The following is an 18,253-nucleotide window of genomic DNA, read 5'->3' on the forward strand; positions in this document are numbered from 1 at the left end:
GTTTCAAAAACTTGGGGAAGGGAGACCCAGGCTAACGCATCCTGACATTATTTGAGAACACTTCTTTCTTTTCTTCAGAACTATCCCACACCCCTTTTTGTATTAGTTGAGAGGTTTGGCAATAGGTTTCTTAGTATAGGCCCTTTTATTTTTGACAACGCCACTAGAACTGCTTTATTTTAATTTAATGGTCGATGCTTGCTCATATCTTAGAATTTGGTTCAGATTAGGCATTTTCCAACCTTCACACAGCATTCATTGTTCAATAAACACCCTTGAACTTTGATCACTTGTGTCCGTCTTACTTGTTGTCACCATGAGTTCCTCACACCACAATATCAGGGCACAGGTGTGGGGCATGCTTCGACGCACCTACCCAGATACGCCCGATTTGCCCCAGATACGCCAAATTTGCAGTCCATAATGCAAAACACCATGGGTGATGACGGAGACCCTGCGCAGAACATTATTAAGATTCAGGAGAAGTGGAGGGCGGAGACGGGGGACCGTTCGGACCGATCAATTCCTCTTTTCTATTTCGTCATCAAATGGGGCTTACTGAAGGTAGTGCAGAAGGCCCTAGACAAATGTATAGGCATTGAGTCAAGGCGGTGGGCAAAAATACAGACAATTATACACTACTGCAAGCGAATAAAGGAGCACGAAAGGGAGGCAGACCAGCAGCTACAGGCAAATGAATCTAAATTTGGTGCAGAAGAAGTTGGTTAAGGTAGCTATAGAGGAGGCGGTATCCAAATGGCACAAACAGAGGTAACAGGGGTGTGCAAGGTTCCACAGAGGTCCAGATGGCAGCAATGTGGCCAGAAGGACAAGGGCAGTGGAGAGGAGGATAACAGTACCCCACCCAGGAGTGGCAACAAGGTCAGCAGCGTAGGAGAGGTGGGTTTAGGGGAGGTTGAGGGGGCTTTGGAGGATTGGGGCCAAGAGGAGCGGGCATGGGTCCCTCCCAGTGTTGAAATTGCAGGAAGTGATGACAATTTTCGAGGGGTTGCAGAAGCAGACAAGGGGGAGGATATAACATGTACAATACCTACCAGCCACCACCCCAGAGCACCCCGTAGATGTCGACACTGAGGAGGACCTCCATCCTCCACGAGATACACCAAAGTTTATACACAACTACCGTCCTGGCTCCCAAGGGCACAGGCACAGCAGATACAGCCCCACCAACAACAGTTTCCACAACAGATTATGTCCCAGCAGGTAGGCAGCAATATGCACACACACAATGAAGTTCCAAATGGCACCATTCAGAGGGATGAGCGTGATGGATCCAATAACTACCCAGACTAGGAAAGCCCAGCGAGAGGGCATGCATGCCCATTCCCATCTATGATAGTTCACCCCGCAGGAAGTGAGGACAATTTTCGAGGGGGTGCAGAAGCAGACAAGGGGGATGATATAACATGTACAATACCTACCAGCCACCACCCCACAGCACCCCGTAGATGTCGACACTGAGGAGGACCTCCATCCCCCATCAAATACACCCACGCATATATGCAACTGCCGTCCTGGCTCCCAGGGGTGCAGGCACAGCAACAACAGTATCCACAACAGCTTATGCCCCAGCAGGTAGGCAGCAATATGCACACACACAATGAAATTCCAAATGGCACCATACAGAGGGGTGAGCGTGATGGATCCAACACCTACCCAGACTAGGACAGCCCACCGAGAGCGCTTGCATGCCCATTTCCATCTATGACATTTCACTGCGATGAGGAACCCTTGGGCACAGAGATAGGAAACAAACACTTCATTTTTATGGTTGATTTGGGTGCCACAAAATCATGCATCATGATCACGCTCTTGGGCAACCCTCTTGACATGCAGGGCTTCTCTGTGGCCGCCTCCATAGTTCCATACACTGAAGAGGTTGACATCAAAATAGGGGGAAGGTAGTGCGGGCCCCCCTACTGTATTCCGAATGATTGCCAGTTAACTTGTTGGGCAGGGACATGCTTAGCAAGCTGAACATGACCATTTCATTCACCGACAACAGTATAGTTTGCGCCACACCAGGGATGTGCGCCATACGAGCAATGTTGATAATACACACAATGGGAGGAGAGGCGGTAGTTTGGGGAATTCCCATTGAATCGGACATGTTTGTGTATGGAATAACTGTGCTTGTGGAGGCGGTGCCTTAAATTGGCAAAGGTTGTTGGCGAGTGCCCTCAGATTTCATTGTTCACCCGGTTGTATCGCCTGAATTGGCAGCAGGTACCATACTGTCCCTGGATTTACAAGGATTGGTGGTCTCAGCAAAAAGGATTGAGGTTATAGGGACTGACCAATATGGGTGCGAGTGGCGCAGTGTACTTTCCATTGGCCCCACAATACCTCTGAAAGAAGTTACAGTTGTAGAATTGTTTGAGGACAAACCAGGGGTTTGAGATATTGTGTTGGAAATATGCATCCCTTGTGAGATACTGATGCAATACAGGTAGGTCTGGTGTCCCATAATGGCCCTCATAACCGCAAACCCCTTTTCTGGATACAGACTTCGAGCAGGTGCCCCAGAGAGAGTGGGCGACTAAGCCCCATGATGTAGGGCTCCTGCAGGGAGTACCCCCAGTGTTCATTACACTAAAACTAGGGGCAGTGCTGTCACGAGTGAAACAGTACCCACTTTCAAGGGAGACAAAAGAAGGAATAAAAGATACAATCAGTGCTCTGCTTACCCAAGGGATAATTGTGTAAGCCACCTCCCCATGCAACACGGCTATATACCCTGTAAAAAAGGCAACGGGGGGGTTTGTGGTGTAGTTGGGAGGATGATCCAGGATTTACACCCCCTCAATGATATTTTACAGCAAGAATTTCCTGTGGTTCGCAACCCTGCCACAATCTTATTCAGCATCCCCAAAAAGGTGACACACTTCACAGTAGTTGACCTGAAAAATGCATTTTTCTCCTAGGGTTGTGCAACTACTGTAGGGCATGGATACTTCATTATGCAGCATACACAAGGCCGCTCTTGCAGGGTCTCAAGGAAGCACAAAAGACTGACAAAGTGGAATGGACTGAAGAGATGGTACAGGGCTTTAATGATCTCAAGGAAGTAATATCAACATCCCCAGTGTTAGTAACACTAGATTACACACAGGAACTTTACCTATTCTCCCACTCCAATAGCCAGCTCATAACTGCAGCACTGACCCAAAAGAGCACAATGGGCGACAAGCCACTGACCTATTATAGTGGTATGCTAGATTCAGTGATGCAGGGCCAGTTTGCATGCGAAGAGGAGGGGCTTTAGGAGGGCAGACGGGTCCCCAGTACAGCACGCCGCACTGCTAGACAAACTGATCTTCACACTGTCAGAACCTTCTGTTGTGGCAGTCGTCAAATGTACCGCCCACACGATAACACTGATGAAGTGTCACTTGGAAACGCTGCTGCAAACACTGCAGCCACACATGCAGCATACCTCGCAGCTCCCATTGTAACGGATAATGTCCTCAAGACACCTGCCACTGATCAGTACCCTGATGGCTACAAGGTCCAGACTATTGTGCAAATTATTGAAATACAGGGGAGAGCCCCAGACAAGGAGAAGCAATTGTGGGTAAAAAAAAAGTTGCACACAATCCCCCACAGATCTATTGTGGAGGCATGAATGCACAGGAAAGATAGTGATGCCACACAACCTACTTGTAACAGAATTTGATCAGCTCCATCACCCCTCAACACAGCTCCAAGCACCTTATTGCTGCAGACATACAGGAGGATTAGTTTGTTCTAAGTCTCCAGGAACACCTGACAAACCTGGTCATTAGATGCACCATGTATTAAAGTTTCAGCACAAGCATGACCCTACGAACTTGAGAGGCACTGTACCCCGCCTCACTGGGCCGTTCCACAAGTTGCATATTGACTACACGGACATGGGGGAGAGGTGCAGCAAGTCCAGATATTTAATTGTTGTCTGCAAATGAGTCCTTGTGCACATCCGGATGCCAAATGCGTGGCCACATTCATGGTCCGCAAAGTGCTCCCCCGATAGGGCGTGTGCAATGTGTTAAGGTCAGATAAAAGCACATTTCTTTAATGAATTGTTTAAGGAGATCACTGCACTGCTTGCCATCAAACACCGGATGTGTACGATTTGTATCCCAGGCCAAAAGGGTTGTGGAGATAATGAACGGCCTGCTAAAAAGTAAACTATTTAAGCTTTGCACTGCGTTGAAGAAAAAATGGGTGCATTGCATACCCTTGGCCCTGTTCAGTTTGCGCACACAGCCCAGCAAGGACCACCATCTATCACCCCACAAGGTGCTAACTGGCCATCGCATGCACACACCAATATCTCCCATCAGAAGAGCGTCAGACTCGCACAGGGAAGCAGCGGCTCTAGGCAACGAGTTTAAAGACTATTTGACAACCCTAACACGCACCATCAAATGTATTTACCGACAGATCGCACCACCACGATCAGACGAAGTCCCAGGCTCCACAGCCAACTCCACCACCGATTCCCCACCCACTCGACCGCTGATGCCAGGAGAACTTGTCTACGTTCGGTCCTTTGTTCATAGGTGGAACAGCGCCAGGTTCAACTGACCATTTGAAGTGGTCTATGCCACTCCTCTTGCCGTCAAAGTAAAGGGCCTCCGGTACTGGATCCACTCGTCCGACGTTCGGAAGGCCCCTTCAGATGCTGCACCAGCCCTTTAATAATTGCCAGTGGGCATCTACCTCATTTCCTTTTCCTACTGCCATAGCCAAAAGTTCTGTTTCTCGTCCTCCCCAAAAGCGTGCACACGCAAAAAGCTGTTACAACTCTTAGATTAGATTGCCAGGCACTCTTGCGCTTGCCTTTATCACTCGCTCTCTTTCCTTCTTTCCCTCTGTCTAGATCTCTCGCTTTCCCTCTCTTTTGTGTGCATACATTTTGCCTTTCAGATTCATCGACAGCATGGAACCAGCGCCCTCGGATAACTCAATATATGAGCAAATGGCCACAGCACATTCAAACCATTCAATACATGTTAGAAAGTGTTATAATGTTGATGTTAGATTTTTGTATTCATACATGTGTGCTATGCATCTTGTGGCTATTGCATTTGCCATTTCCATGATTAGCTTGGGAATTTATGTATTGAGCATTTTTATATTAGTGGGTAACATAAAAGGGGGGAGGGCAGGAGGAGATCATAACTTTACTGTAAACCCACAAGCTAATATAGCACTCCAAAAATTTAACCTCATGCCCCAAGATGATAACACCCCACCACCCCCTCCAGCTAGAATATTGTAATGCTAGTGTGAAAAGTGCAAGCCAAAGTAACATGACGTTGATGCGCGGCCATTTTGAACACGCATCTCCCATTGCAGTATGAGAGTGTTCCCGCGGGCCTCACAGAATAAGCAAGTAGCAGGGAAAACAGAGCAAGGTTACAAAAATAATATGCGAGTGGACTAACTTCAGAGAATATTTATAGTATTGTCCATTGAAGGACAAATACAGAAGGGGAGTCGGAGCAGACTGCAGGTGCATGATAAGTGGTCTCGGAATTCCTGCGAGAGAGAGGGGCGCTGGGTTTTTCCACTTCTAACTGGATTCTTCCACCCTCTGTCTCTTCTACTTGTGATCTGCTTTTCGGCCGAGGGCAGAATGCAATTGGGAAGGGCGGGAGATGCCCCCATAAAGAAGAGGGGACTCTGATGTAGGGTCCCTTATACAGAACCCCCTAAAAGTAAAAGAAAAAATGAAATTGGTTGATTGGATCCATACGATTGAGGAGATGCGGAGCACTAAAAGATCAGCTTCCCCCACATTGTTAGATAAGCCCTTATCGTCTCTTCCGGCTTATCTAAAGAAGTCCCCTAGTTTCTGGTTCAGATCGGCTTTTCTGAGATTCCGCCTAAATTTACTTCCTACCCTGGAATTATTAGCCATAAGGGATAAAGAAGGGAGTACTGTATCAATATGTGAAAGGTGCTCAACTATGGAAGTTCAGACCACTAAGCACTTACTTTCTAAGTGTTCTGGGACCTGGAATATCAGGGCCGGCTCTTTTGGCAGATTTGTTCATGATGAATCTTGGTTGAACAATGATGATTTCTGGGCTAGACTATCCTCTGGCAATGAGTTGGCTTTATCAATTGAAGTGGGTAGAGTTCTAGTTGCCTTGAAGTTAGTAACAATTTGATTTTCATTTTGTTAAAATTATTTGGTTAGATTTCTTTTACCTTCTTCCTGTTCTTTTCCTTGAACCATGATACATGTTTTTACTCAAATATGTAAATGCTTGATTTTATTGTTATGTTTTATATGTCTAATGAAATGTGTTAAAAGTCATATGTTGGCTAATGCACTTTAAATAAAAAATAAATAAATAAATAAAAATAAAGAAGAGGGCATCACAGAGAAAGTTAGTTGGATTTTTGAACCCCGGGTGTTGCAGTCTCGCTGAAAGGGAGGACGCTCCGCTTCAGACCCTGTTGGACACAGTAATCTCTTTGCCTACCTGCTGAGGGACTAAGCAGTGTTGCTGGTGGCCAAGATGAAGTTTTCTTCTGCCTTCTTCCTAACGGTGAAGTTACCTATATTCTAATCTATATATGTACATATCTATATTTGTTTATTGGTGTTTGTATAGTCATATGATATAAATAAAGGGCCTATAATGAGTCATGTTATAACCTTATATGATGTATGTGTGTTTCTTCTGCTAGTCTGATTCCAATTACTCATCTTTTGCGAGAAGGGCCGGGAGACGGAAGTGTTAGTGTTTTCCCCTTAGGGCCAAATAGACGCAAAACAAATATTAGGATAGATTGCTAAATCCCTGTTTCCCGAATGTACCAACCCCGTTGATGTACATAATGCAACCACAATCATAAACGGATCTACATGGGTACCCACACGTACAAAAAGACAAGCCTGAAGGCAAAAATATGATATAGTGGACTTGGTTTAGATGCTATAGAAGATGTACGTCACCCTGAACTGTCTAACAGCTGAAACACTGATATGAGCGTGGTAGGAAGAAATAGAGTGAAAGGAAGCTGCTATGTGTGTTCATGAATATCACATGCATCAGGAGCACCCAAGGTCCTAGTACCAATTATAGAAGCACAATGCTTGTACATCTTGCACTGTGTAGGTAGGCTCAGAGGCACTTTCCAGGTACACAATGTAAGACCGAAGTGGTGGATGCAGATCGCCTGAAATGCAACAACAATCCAAAAAGCAAACAATGCTTAAAGAGACCTTATTGTAGCGCTTACCTGGACTCCTAAGAGCGTAATGCCTTCTCAGCCTGTGGACCTGTTACATGGGCACTTTTGGATTCCTTTTCTGTGTAAACAACAATAACAATAGATTTGCTATAATACCTGATTTCTGAGAAATTAATGTATAATTGTGTGCTTTTGGTAATCCCTCCCTTCTCACCTGTGTTTATGTTTTGTGGAGCTCTCCATCCTGTAATTCTACAGGGGCGCATGGAATGAAGAACCTTTGAACTTGGAAGACTGAGGTGTTCAATAGACTCTTGCCTTTATAATGTCTTTGCCTTCCAGAATTTGTCTTGGGTAAGTATCTGGAGATAATACTATAGTCTTTTAAATTTGGAATAGTCCCTACGTTGGAGAGATCTCGCTTTCTAATATTTTCCCTTTTTCTTGCAGGTTCTCGGAAATAGGAGAGATTAATGGCTGCGTAAGGACTGCGACGTTACTCGGAATGGAGAAGCGTTTAACAAGCGTAAATTTGTCTATGCAGAGTAACTGCAGCCTTTAGGGAAGAGCCCGGTAATAACTGAGCAGTGAAAACTTGAAGAAACTTCAGGTACGTAAACTTATTTAAACTTCGTATTTTTCTATTAAGTTTGTTTGTTAATTAAATACCTTATTTGTCTGTCGGTTTTCGGAAAGCTGATGTAGAATACCTTCTGAAGATTCAGCGGCTGCTGAGGAAACTTCTGAATGAAGGTACTGCGACTGCGAATGATGAATGCTGCCTTGAAGATGCAGCAGCTGTGAGGGAACTTCTGACAAAAGAGGCTGCGGCTACGAACTAACACAGCTGACTGAAAAACTACTTTGGAGTGAACTTCGGTTCAGTAAGTCTTTCTATAACTATGGAATTCTGTTTTCTTTTTCTGAAAAACTAATGTCTCTGAATTTTCCTTTGACAGGTTCTGAGGAGAGACGCTGATAGCATCACCCACTGTCAGCGGAGAAGACGTGAAGCTAACGCTCCGGTGGAGGCAGGGCTTAAATTGCTCCCTCTGCAATAAGTATAGAGCGTGCTGCAAGTTATCAATGGATCTGGCGGCGGCCATGTTTAGTGTATGAGACCACTGTCAGCACTATGAGAAACTATGGGAGCATATGCTATGAATGGGACAAATGCCATGTTTGCCAGCTTGTACCCACTTTTGACCTGCTGAGTGATGAGATATACCTGGCTTCCCCTGCATACCTGAATGGGAACTGTGCTCACTTACTGGGATCATGACGCTTATCTGGTAATAGGACTGAAATACTCGAATAATAAATGGCAAGAAGCAACAATGAGCTTCATAGCAGAGTGTCTCATGGGATACGAAGAAGGTGTCGTTGGCAAGAGTGGAAGCTGCATGTGCTCAATTCTGGACTGAACATATCACAATACTAACATGGATTGAAGCGATGGAGAAACCAGTGAAAGTGCACAGAGAAAAAGGTTATGAACTTTTCTTTTACAGTGCAGAAACAATACCTGTGAGTTCCAATGAACATTGCAACAGAAACATTTGGCAGAAACTCTAGGTTGGTCCACAGAGAACTATTTTACCCTAGATTAAGAGCGTTAGATACATCAGAGACCCTGAATAATTTGCGCAGCCCCCTGCCCCCTAACATCAGATTAGGGGAGATAGCATTAAGGTACTCTCTTTAACCAAAAATGTGCTTGATAAATGTTCTAGGCAAAAAGAGCATTGGATCTGGAGCTGGTGGTCTAGGGAGCAATGCTTATAGAATTCATATGGTAAAGACCAAGTAGCCGCTCAGTAGATAACATCGAAGGACATGGTATGTCGCATAATCATTGACACTGCCTTTGCTCTGGCAGGAAGCTCACATATCCCTGCCAGAGGAGGTACCATCTTAATGGTGTATGCCGCTAGAATGCAAGAGACTACCCAATGGGCCAGGAAGCTATTGGGATCCTGCTTTCCGGGAGAGCAGCCACAATAGGTAACAGAAATACAATCGGATGTGCTGACTTCCTTCCATATATCATTTTGAAGTCCTTTTCACAGCAAGGTGATGCAGAGTTCCATCTCAGTGTACGTATCTGGGAAAACAGAGGACAAAAAGATCTTATTTCAAGTGGCGATTGGGAGTCATTTGTGGCAGCAATAAGGGGCACATCATGCTGCTCTTTAGACAAAAAGAACATGGGGTTGCCTTTCTCCTCCCCGCTAAGAGTAACGGTGCTGCAGCGTGGCCAGGGAGAGAGAGGCGAAACTGAGTTAAGAAGAATTCTACGAGAGCAAACAGAGTGCGATGCCCAGAGCGAAGGGAGAAGAGCAAGCGTGGACAGAGCAGGGCAAGCCCACAGAAGCACATTGGGGTGGAGGCACCCGGGCCCTGAGATAAGGGGCTATTGACCGCCCACAGAGGGGCTTCCAGACCCAAGAAGCTACACAGGGGGGCGCTCAACTTACTGGAGGCTAGCAGAGGGGCCCAGCTGGAACTGCCCCGAGGGGAGAAGGGGCAACAGATGAGTTATCTGTGTCGAGAGTTAGAGAGTCGCCCAATACTCCACAAACCAGTCTCCCTGGCGCAAACCTTTCTGCAACCTGGGGTGGGAGGCAGACTTTCAGGGTTAAAGAGAAAGCCCAAATCAGACAGCCAGCCAAATGACACTGAAGGTGGTTCAGTGGTGGTGGTGGTGCACAGACCCCCGGAGGGGCGAAGAGCCCGGGGAGAGGGAGAAGCAGGCTAAACCCCTAAATGTGGTAGCACCAGTCCTGAAGGCTGAGAGGTGAAGCTGGTCCAATCATTAGGTGGAGAACATGATGTGGACGGAAACCCAGAGCACTGGCCTCGGGCAACATGAAACAAATACCATCAGTCCAGGAGGGAACAGTAAAAAAAAAAAAAAAAAAAAAAAAAAAAAAGAGTCAGCGCGCAGGTGCATGCACCGGCCTCACCGGGTTTGGGGAAAGAGGGCCCACCTGGAACACCAGCCACGAAGGAGGATACTCAGGCACTGCTGCTGGAGCGGGACCTCACCCAAGAGATACAGGGGCCGATCAACAAGCTGGCGGAAACAGTGGAGGACTTCCAATCTCGCAACAACAGGAGCAGAGTCACGAATAATAGAATTGGAAACCTTAGCAACAGAACAGGCCCATGAGCAAGCTGTGCTCCCGGAGAAATTGGAGGCCCTGGAGCAACAGCTCAAAGCAGTGGAAGTCAAGAAGGAGGATGCCGAAAATCAATCGAGACGTAACAATATCAGGTTGTGAGTAATCCCCAAGCAGGTACAGGACTGTCAGAAAGCACCCAAGTATTAACTGAAAAGGATACGGTACTCAAAAGGATACAGGTGGTAGGGTCTTCCGGATCCCTGTTCACGCGTTTTGATAGTTGTGAAGTCAAGTTAAGACCTTCCAAATGATACAACTCTCTGACCGGTAAAACAGGCAGAGCGATGGATCACTGGAAAGGGCGTGGGTAAGGTATAGGAAGTCAGCCTAGAACAAAATAAAGTATCATGAATAACTGCCCCCAACCTGGGTATGATGGAATAGAAAATGTCATGAATACACACACTGACCTTGAGTCTAGGGCAGAACGAATCCAGCAGAGTCTCTTGAGGAATCCAAGGTAGAACAAACAACAAGGAAGGGAAGATTAGTAAGGGAGACTTATCCCGAACGGAACGAGGCTCACGCTAGATACCGGGTTGATGCACCACAGGATAGCGTCCAAGGTACTGTTCACTGTCACCTTCCAATTTGAAAAGCTTCCTTCCCACGTAGAGTAAAGTATAGAAATGAATCACTCCCCCTGTTAATATCACAGGTGCAGGAGTTGGAAATAGCGCTCCTTTTAAGGTATAAACAAAGTTCACGCGGTTATGTACAGCCGCGAAGAAAAGAGCGCATGCGTGTGGATTTACACGCGATTAGGATTCACGCAGTCCAGGCCAGCAGCGCTTGAAGATAGCGTGCGCGTGTGGATTTTACACGCGAGCAGGATTCACGCAGTCCAGACCAGCAGCGCTCGAAGACAATATATGCGTGTGGATTTTACACGCGAGCAGGATTCACGCAGTCCAGGCCAGCAGCGCTCGAAGACAATATATGCGTGTGGATTTTACACGCGAGCAGGATTCACGCAGTCCAGGCCAGCAACGCTCGAAGACAATATATGCGTGTGGATTTTACACGCGAGCAGGATTCACGCAGTCCAGGCCAGCAGCGTTCGAAGACGATATATGCGTGTGGATTTTACACGCGAGCAGGATTCACGCAGTCCAGGCCAGCAGCGCTCGAAGACAATATATGCGTGTGGATTTTACACGCGAGCAGGATTCACGCAGTCCAGGCCAGCAACGCTCGAAGACAATATATGCGTGTGGATTTTACACGCGAGCAGGATTCACGCAGTCCAGACCAGCAGCGCTTGAAGATAGCGTGCGGTGCGCGTGTGGATTTACACGTGAACAGGATTCACGCAGTCCAGTCCAGTAGCGCTTGAAGATAGCGTGCGCGTGTGGATTTACACGCGAGCAGGATTCATGCAGTCCAGACCAGCAGCGCTTGAAGATAGCGTGCGCGTGTGGATTTACACGCGACCAAACAGCTCCAGGAATCAGCGTGTGACGGAAACACGCTATAGAAGGCCCAATAAGTAGCTATAGTAACCTGCAAGGATGCAGACCGGAGGTTCAGCTACACAACGCCAAATGATTCGATCAGAAGCAGCGAGTGCAGTTTCCACGCTGCTTAAATACGTAATGCCGTAGTTCACGTGACGAAGCAGAGTACACGTGGAGTTAGCGACGTGAAAAGTGCAAACGTCGTTTTCCCGGCAGCGTATCGAACAACCGCCATTTGGAATAGAACGGTCTAGCTGTTCTACGAGCGTAGGAGGTAGGACCACGTCCAGCATGCATGACAGTGCCATCCCCCAAAGGGGCAACCTCTCCCCTTCTCGCGTGAAAACGCTTCAACAAAGCAGGAGCATGAATGTTAGAAAGAGGTTCCCAGGACCTATCTTCGGGACCATAGCCCTTCCAGTCCACCAGATAAAACGGCCTACCAGAACTTAGTCTCATATCCAGTATGTCCTGTACTTCGTATTCATCCGAACCCCGCACAGAAACAGCAACAGGCCGGACAGGCAATCTAGTAGCTTCAGAACATGGCTTAATGAGTGACACGTGGAACACGGGATGCACTCGCCATCGTTGTGGCAAAGCCAGACGGACAGCAGCCGGATTAATCACCTGGAGCACTACATATGGACCGATGTATTTAGGCAACAATTTCTTTTTGCCTGGAATTCTCAGGTTCTTAGTGGACAGCCATACTTTCATACCAGCCTTGTAGACGGGTGCGGGTATTCTATGAGCATCGGCATAGAACTTGTTGCGTTTTTTAGCCAGCTCTAATTGCTGCTTCACTTTCCTCTGTAATATCTTCAGATCACGAAAGGTACGGCCTGCGGCAGGAGTATCCAAAGACAAGCTGGAATCCAGAGGTATTGATCGGGGGTGCTGTCCATAAAGCGCATAGAATGGTGAAGTGCCTATGGCACTATGATAGGAGTTGTTATAGGCGAATTCAGCTGCCGGCAGGACCGTGAGCCAATCCGATTGGTACTGCAGACATAGACACCGCAGATATTGTTCCATAGTGCAGTTGACCCTTTCGGTCTGTCCATCAGTTTGAGGGTGGTAAGCACTGGACATTCTATCATCAATCAGTAATGCAGAGGTAAGTGCTCTCCAAAAGCGTGACGCAAACTGTGAGCCCCTGTCTGTAATGATTACTGACGGTAGACCAAAGAAACGAAATACATGTCGGATGAATAGGTCAGCCAGAACAGCAGCGGTTGGTAAACCCATACAGGGAATATAAAGAGCCAATTTAGTGAAATAATCCACTACAACCCATATGGTATCGTATTCCTGGTTTGGTGGGAGTTCTACCACAAAGTCCATAGATATCATGTCCCATGGTTTGTTAGGGACAGGTAGGGATTGGAGTAAGCCCACTGGTTTACCAGGAGTGCTTTTACATTGGATGCATACAGAACAAGTTGATACGTGATCTATAACATCTTTTGACATGGACGGCCACCAGCACCATCTTTTGAGTAGTTCTAGTGTCTTCTTCCGTCCAGGATGGGCTGCGATCAAGGAATCATGATTCCACTTGAGGGCTTTATTCCGCGTTGAAGACGTCGGTAGGTAGAGCACTCCTTGTGTGAATGGCAAACCGTTATGTACGTCCAGATTCATATCCTGGATAACTTGTGGATGATTTTTTACCCACTCTTGTACTTCGGTTTTTAAGGATGGTTGAACAGAACAGCTACATATTACATGATCTGCCAACAACTGACTCTGTACTTGTGCTTCTTCCTTCGCCTCTTCACCCATACGAGACAACGCATCCGACTTAACGTGTTCTCGGGCAGGACGATATGTGACCTGGAAATAGTATTGGGCAAAAAAGACATGCCATCTGGCCTGTCGGGCCGTAAGGCATTTCATGGATTTGAATGCTTGAAGATTCCTATGGTCAGAGTACACTAACACCTGATGCTTGGCCCCAAGAAGATGATGACGCCATTCTCGGAAGGCATCTTTGATAGCCAGCAGTTCCCGCTCAGTGACGGTGTAGTTTCGTTCATATGGGGTAAGTTTGCGAGAGAAGAAAGCCACTGGGTGCTCCTCCTTGGTTTCAGTGCAAACTTGTGAGAGTACCGCTCCAGTAGCGACACTGGATGCATCCGCTTCAACGATAAACTGGCGATCTGGATCTGGATGTTGGAGCACGGGTGCAGTGGTAAATGCTTCCTTCAACTTTTCGAATGATGCTTGGGCATTCGAGTTCCAACAGAAAGGAACTTTAGAACTAGTCAAGGCCGTCAAAGGAGCTACTGTTTTGGAGAAGGAATGAATAAATCTGCGATAAAAATTCGCAAAGCCTAAGAAAGACTGTAATGACTTGACATTGTACGGAACCGGCCAATTCAATATGGCCTTCACCTTGGAACGGCTCATTCGAGCCCCTAGATTGGTAATGTCATAGCCCAGGAATTCCACTTCCTGTGAATGAAAGACGCATTTCTCGGCTTTCACATAAAGTAGGTTCTCCCTGAGTCTTTGTAGGACTGTAGAAAAGTGTTTGACGTGTTCCGAAATAGATGACGAATAGATCAAAATGTCATCCAGATAAATCACCACAAACTGGTCCATTATGTCCCTGAATATATCATTCATGAAGAATTGAAAAGTGGCGGGAGCGTTGCACAGACCAAAAGGCATCACCAAATACTCGTAAAGACCATACCGTGTCTTGATATCGGTCTTCCATTCGTCGCCTTCACGAATGCGAACTAAATTGTATGCTCCTCGCAAGTCCAATTTGGTGAAGTAACTGGAAGTACCTAATTGATCCAATAGAACGTTTATCAGTGGTAAAGGATATTGGTTTTTTATGGTGATGTCGTTAAGTGCCCTGTAATCTATACAAGGCCTTAGATCTCCCTCTTTCTTCGGAACAAAAAATAGAGGAGACGCAGCAGGCGATTGTGATGGCCGTATGAAACCCATCGCTAAAGCTTTGTCAATGTATTCTTTCAACACAACGTCTTCTTTTGGGGTCAGTGAATACAAACGGCCTGTAGGGATTTTGGCACCAGGAATCAATTCAATAGGACAGTCGTACTGTCGATGGGGAGGCAATTGTTCTGCCTGGCCCTTGTCAAAGACATCAGCATACTCAGCGTATTCGCATGGTATGGTAGTGTCGCTTTGATGAACCACGCTGATAGTTGAAGCTCCCACCATAGAGGCTAACATGTGTTGCTTGTTTGACACCTCCTGACTGGTAAAGCAATGTTCATTGCAATGAATCGAAGGATACTGGAGCAATCCCGAAACCCAGTCAACGGCGGGATTGTGAAGGGTTAACCATGCAAGACCAAGTATGATCTCGTACTGCGGAGCGGCTATGACATCGAAGACGATTTCTTCCGAATGATTATTCGATAATGTCATTTGAACAGATACCGTCTCCTGGGTTACCATACCAGAAGTCAAAACAGATCCGTCCACGGTATTAACCGTTTCAGGTTTGTTCTTGTTTACAAGGGGTATGGAACAATTCTTGGCATATGTGATGTCTATGTAATTGTTGGTGGCTCCGGAATCAACCATGGCCTTGGAAACCAATTCTCGTTCACCACAACGTAACGTCACCTCAACAATTACGGGTGCGTGTTTAGGAATGGTACTGGAGTCCGATGAAACACTCGACATAGGGACCCCTGCTATTGTCGAGTTTTGGCGTTTCCCGAACGCTTGATGGGTTTTTTAGGACATGTCGCCAATAAATGCTCAGAAGAACCGCAATACATACATAAATGGTTCTTTCTTCGGTTCTCTCGTTCTGTATTGGACAACCGGCCTCTCACGACGCCAATCTGCATGGGTTCGGGGTCGTTAGAGAGGACTGCCGGTGTCTCTGAACGCCCCGAGGCTTGCATGAAAGGCTTTTTCTCTCCTTTCCGAGCATTCCTTCGGGCATCGATTTGTGAAACCAAATCGAGCAACTCTGTGAATCCCGTAGGAACCACCGGAACTGTGGATAAGGCATCTTTCAGTTCTTCTGAAAGACCCTTGTAGAAAACAGCCGTTTTCTTGCCGTCAGGCCATTGAGTTTCGGCTGTTAGTTGATTGAACCGGGCAATGTAAGGCAAAAGAGGCTGATTGCCTTGCTGTAGATTAAGTAATTCCAGATCCATGGCTTGAGTGGCATAACGCATGTCAAAGACTTTACTCATAGCAGCCAAGAGATCGTCACAGTCGTACAACAAAGGGCTATTAGTTTCCAACAAAGGGTTAGCCCAAGCAGCAGCTGTGCCCCCTAAATGGGAAAGCACGAATGCTGCTTTTGTGGTTAGGTCAGGAAACGATGTAGGACGGCAAAGAAAATGGAGTCGGCACTGATTAACGAAGGTTCTATAGGTTTTGGGATCACCTGTGAACCGTTCCGGAGGGGCCAAGGGAAACTGAGTGGGCATAACCACATTGATAGTTTCCTGTGGGGGTGTCATAGTCCCCGATCCAGATGCAGTGGCCATTGGAACCTGTGCTCCCTGAGGACTACCGTGCATGGCGTCTTGCATAACGTCCATACGGTGCCGTAACATGTCCTGTGCCGTAACCATTTCATTTCTCAAATCGCTGATCAACTGAGTCAAAACAGCTAAAGGATCCGTACCCTCCATGGCTTCTGATTCTGTCAGAAAGCACCCAAGTATTAACTGAAAAGGATACGGTACTCAAAAGGATACAGGTGGTAGGGTCTTCCGGATCCCTGTTCACGCGTTTTGATAGTTGTGAAGTCAAGTTAAGACCTTCCAAATGATACAACTCTCTGACCGGTAAAACAGGCAGAGCGATGGATCACTGGAAAGGGCGTGGGTAAGGTATAGGAAGTCAGCCTAGAACAAAATAAAGTATCATGAATAACTGCCCCCAACCTGGGTATGATGGAATAGAAAATGTCATGAATACACACACTGACCTTGAGTCTAGGGCAGAACGAATCCAGCAGAGTCTCTTGAGGAATACAAGGTAGAACAAACGACAAGGAAGGGAAGATTAGTAAGGGAGACTTATCCCGAACGGAACGAGGCTCACGCTAGATACCGGGTTGATGCACCACAGGATAGCGTCCAAGGTACTGTTCACTGTCACCTTCCAATTTGAAAAGCTTCCTTCCCACGTAGAGTAAAGTATAGAAATGAATCACTCCCCCTGTTAATATCACAGGTGCAGGAGTTGGAAATAGCGCTCCTTTTAAGGTATAAACAAAGTTCACGCGGTTATGTACAGCCGCGAAGAAAAGAGCGCGTGCGTGTGGATTTACACGCGATTAGGATTCACGCAGTCCAGGCCAGCAGCGCTTGAAGATAGCGTGCGCGTGTGGATTTTACACGCGAGCAGGATTCACGCAGTCCAGACCAGCAGCGCTCGAAGACAATATATGCGTGTGGATTTTACACGCGAGCAGGATTCACGCAGTCCAGGCCAGCAGCGCTCGAAGACAATATATGCGTGTGGATTTTACACGCGAGCAGGATTCACGCAGTCCAGGCCAGCAACGCTCGAAGACAATATATGCGTGTGGATTTTACACGCGAGCAGGATTCACGCAGTCCAGGCCAGCAGCGTTCGAAGACGATATATGCGTGTGGATTTTACACGCGAGCAGGATTCACGCAGTCCAGGCCAGCAGCGCTCGAAGACAATATATGCGTGTGGATTTTACACGCGAGCAGGATTCACGCAGTCCAGACCAGCAGCGCTTGAAGATAGCGTGCGCGTGTGGATTTACACGCGAACAGGATTCACGCAGTCCAGTCCAGTAGCGCTTGAAGATAGCGTGCGCGTGTGGATTTACACGCGAGCAGGATTCATGCAGTCCAGACCAGCAGCGCTTGAAGATAGCGTGCGCGTGTGGATTTACACGCGACCAAACAGCTCCAGGAATCAGCGTGTGACGGAAACACGCTATAGAAGGCCCAATAAGTAGCTATAGTAACCTGCAAGGATGCAGACCGGAGGTTCAGCTACACAACGCCAAATGATTCGATCAGAAGCAGCGAGTGCAGTTTCCACGCTGCTTAAATACGTAATGCCGTAGTTCACGTGACGAAGCAGAGTACACGTGGAGTTAGCGACGTGAAAAGTGCAAACGTCGTTTTCCCGGCAGCGTATCGAACAACCGCCATTTGGAATAGAACGGTCTAGCTGTTCTACGAGCGTAGGAGGTAGGACCACGTCCAGCATGCATGACAGTGACCAAGAATTGCCCACCCATGTGGAAGACCTGCTGTACACAATACTGGAGATACCGGAGGGCAAGGACCTGGTGTTAGACCGGATGCATAGGGTATACACAGCGTTCTAGATCAAAAAAGCTCTGTGTCTGGATGTTCTTACCCAGAGTCCACTTCTTCGGTCAGAAGGAAC

The 18,253-nt window shown here is 47.0% G+C and overlaps 1 protein-coding gene across 3 annotated transcripts in view; it reads right to left on the reverse strand.

The window, feature by feature from the left end:
* The window catches only part of CARS2 (cysteinyl-tRNA synthetase 2, mitochondrial), a 1,341,930-nt gene that overhangs the window by 1,197,659 nt on the left and 126,018 nt on the right, over positions 1-18,253 (reverse strand). The gene's annotated exons all lie outside the window — the stretch shown is intronic.

This window comes from Ambystoma mexicanum, chromosome 7p (assembly GCF_040938575.1).
Source record: "Ambystoma mexicanum isolate Mex_15411 chromosome 7p, UKY_AmexF1_1, whole genome shotgun sequence".
NCBI classification, from domain to species: domain Eukaryota; kingdom Metazoa; phylum Chordata; class Amphibia; order Caudata; family Ambystomatidae; genus Ambystoma; species Ambystoma mexicanum.